Here is a 4,030-nt window from a genome sequence, read left to right on the forward strand (position 1 = left end):
TATATATATATCATATTACATACATATGATGTGGTTTTAAATATTCAGCTAAATTTACTATGACAATGCAATGAATGATAACTATGTGATTATATAAGACCTCCGAGAGGTCGAGCACACCATGTTACTTATAGGGGATGCTCCAAAAATGTGACAAATGAAATAGCGTAATCATAATAAATTGAGATTAATTGACATAAAGGGATGAAGAAAAAATATTAAATTTATACTGCAATATTAAATATAATTCAAAATCACATACTAAAATTATAAGTGATGTTTCCTAGAAAAAAAGCCTTAATATTTTATGTCGCCCATGAGAATTATTGATTTACCAAGAGAGAAGAAAGGGGGAAAATCGCAAACATGGCTGGCGGAATCGCACCTCTTCGTCGCTCAAAGGAGCGTAGATTATGGAGGATGGATCAGCCACATGTATTCTATTTCCTTTTAATATTTTTTTCATGTCAATACTTTTTGTATAATTTTTTACTCTATTGATGAACAATAATAGGTTTTTAGGATCTGTATATTTGATGGTTCAGTTAACTTAAGGGTGTCTTCTGTTTTTTCCCTTAGGGATTTGTGGCTATACCAGAAACTGTTCCAAATGGGTCTGTCAATTTGATGGTGTGACATTGTTCTATCCCTGGAAAACCTACAGTAAGTAAACTTTCTTTCTTTCTTCACTACCCATTTCAAGTTTTCTCCTTTTGTAGTTTTTGTATTAATTATTTATTACAAGTGAAAATGAGAAGGTTAGATTTTTTTTGATACTCTTCCTGAAAATTAATTTAGATAGATACATATTAATCATGACAAATAATTAAAGAGTGTCCACATGTGATCGGTCGCTCACATTTCCTGTTTCAAGTCCAAATAAAGGATGAGCGTTGAATTAAGCTTATAGACATTGTGAAATGTGTCAATTTTTTTATGGATTCTTATAATTGTAAAAGAGTAGAAACATGTATATATTCTGTGGTTTGGTGTATATTTGTCGTCTGTGATTAAAAATTACGGGCTAGAATTTGTCTACTTCTTTTATCAACATATTGTTTATCATTTTCCCCTTATTTATTTTGGAAAACCAGTAATTTTTTGCTATAATTACCCATACTTCATAGTTTAATGAGGAAGTTTATGGATTCTATGTTATGGAGCTATGAAGAAAAGATAGTCCACTCTAATTAATAATTAGACACATCAATTTTGATATTCTCGCAACTATAGAAAATATTCTGCTATATTGGTCGTGACTTGCATAGTATTCTTATTGGTTCTAGGATATTTATACTCCTTTAGTATTATCTTTTGATTTGGTTTGCCGGATAATTCATTGAAATAGAGAATTAGTTAGTTAATGGAATTAGGTTATTTGAGTAGGAAGTAAATTTAACGAGATCTAAGTTTCCCAAGACAAGTAGCATTCCAATTGTTGATCCAATCCTTTGAAAGCTTCCTTCTTATTGGATTAGCGACTTTTTTTATCTCATGTTTTGTGATCCCATGGTCTGCTCTATGTTTTACTCATCATCTACTATTCAATTCACATTTTGTTTGATATAAGCAATTTCCTCATTCCAATTTGAGAATAATTTTTCTTGAATATTACATATGTATCTTTAAATGTTGTTTTTTATCCTTGTCCTATTCTTGAACTTCTTCGGTATATTTAGTTTCAGTCCAAATATTATTTGCACGAAAAATATTGTCTAAACCTTTTTTTTTTCCAATGCTAAAACAGAACACATTTCTTTGTCTCATGTTGTAGTGAGTAAATCATATGTATAAGGAATCAAGTTCTTTGCATGTTTATAGAATAAATCATCATCAACTGATCCAATTACATTTGGAAAAAGAAGATGTCAAAATAATATGTGTCATCCTCGCTAGCAGTCATCCGGGAAGTGATATGAGACATAAATATAGAATTGACTTCATCAGTGAACGATTTTTAGATTTTCATGCTTTTAACATTGGGAGAATGTTATTATTTTGGTGTCTCCCGTCTTAATGAAAGATTAAACTTTGCCTTTATTTCTCTATTCTCTCTCTTCATCACAAGGAATTAACAAAAGGATCGTGGGAAGTTTATTCAAGACTTTTTTCTGATTCCTTATGATGAAGAAGGAAACTTGTTCCAGAATTCGTTACAAATCATTAAAAGTTTATGACTTATGAATTCAAGTCTATGTTTGTGTCTAGTGTTGATAACATTGTTAATTTGCCAATTCTAATGTCAAACATGAATTGGATCGGTTTTTATTATGGGTGATTCTACGAAGATACCAATAACATTATTTCTTACAAGACTATCTCCAACCCACCTCTATTTTACTCTCTATTCTATATATTTTGAGAGTCAAATTGAGAATGGGCACTCCAACCCACCTCCAAATCACTCTCTATTTTCCAAATTTAGAGAGTTGAATAGTAGTTCTCCAAATTTGGAGAATTACTATTCACACTCTCTACTTTACTTTTTTATTATATTATTATTATTTTGATTATTTTCCAATTAACATATTATTTTACATATAGTTTCATTAATTAAATATCTAATATTCATAAGGCATTTTAAATGTAATATAATATTTTAAAAAATATATTATTTTATATACTACTTTAATATCAAACTAATGTATATTTTTTTTTATAATTTTCACTAATAATAAAAATTTAATATATTATTAATTTTCATTGTAATGAACATACAAAATTAATATGGTAAGATGAATATTTTAATTTAAATACAAGATAACAATAGAACAATAACATAATAATTTAAATACAACATAAAATGCAATAATAACATAATAATTAATTCGCTATGAAACAAGAACCATGTCAAAAAGATGTTAAACGAGAATTCGGAGTTTTGCAATTATTGCAAGTCCGTCATGTTTTTGGTGAAAGAAAGTGCTACATGATATAACTACATATATTATACTATATAATCTGATAATTAAGGATGAACGTGATATTAATGCACCAATTCAGAATGTCGTAGAGGCTCAAACTCCAACGACAGAAATGGTTTTACATGAAAATCTCCGATTTGAACAATTTTTGGGTAGACATAGTCATATTAAGGAAAAATGATCATTTTGAATTTCATAATGCATTAATAGAGCATTTATGAGAGCAACATAAGAATTTCAAAAATTGAATCATATTTGAATTTTATTTGAATTTGTCCATCAATTTATATATTATATAATATTCATGTGCAATTTATTATATTTAATTTTTTTTTTAATAAAATGTAATAATTAAATAAAAAATCAAATTTTTTTGTATCACATGAGAATTATATAAAGTAATTTTTGGGGAAAAAATAAATTATTTATATCATGAAATAAGAAAATAAGAATAAAATAGAAATAACAAAATATTATTGAGGAGAGAGAAAAAGATTCATTTTAAAGAGTAAAATAGTGAATTGGGTTGGAGTTGGTTGTCTAAAAAATAGAAAACTCTATATTTGGAGAGTGAAATAGAGTGTAGGGTTGGAGATGCCCTAAATATTATATACTCATTGCAAAGAGAGATGAAGTATGTATTATATTCTTAATCGGCGATTAAAAGGGTTTAGACAGCAATGCTCTTCATGCAATTCATATTGGAAAAAGAATTAAACATCCTGAAGAAAACAGGAAAGTGATAAGGATAAAAAGAAAAATTTGAAGATACTAATAGAAAATATAGGAAATTTGAATTGTACAATCTTATATAATTTAATTAATTAAGAACCCGTTTGTTTTAAGTAAGTTATTGTACTACTAAATTAATACTCCCTCCGTTTAAAAAAGAATGTCCCTATTTATTTTTAGTCTGTTTCAAAATGAATGTCCTTTTCCTTTTTTGGCAAAACTTTGACTTTAACTTCCACATGACATGTTTAAGACCACAAGATTAAAGGATATTTTGGTACATTTGACATAACTTCTATTTAGAATCACAAGATTAAAAAGTTTTTTTTTCTTAAACTCCGTTCCAAGTAAAACTAGGTCATCCTTTTTGAAAC

This window comes from Solanum pennellii, chromosome 7 (assembly GCF_001406875.1).
Source record: "Solanum pennellii chromosome 7, SPENNV200".
Classification (NCBI taxonomy): Eukaryota; Viridiplantae; Streptophyta; class Magnoliopsida; order Solanales; family Solanaceae; genus Solanum; species Solanum pennellii.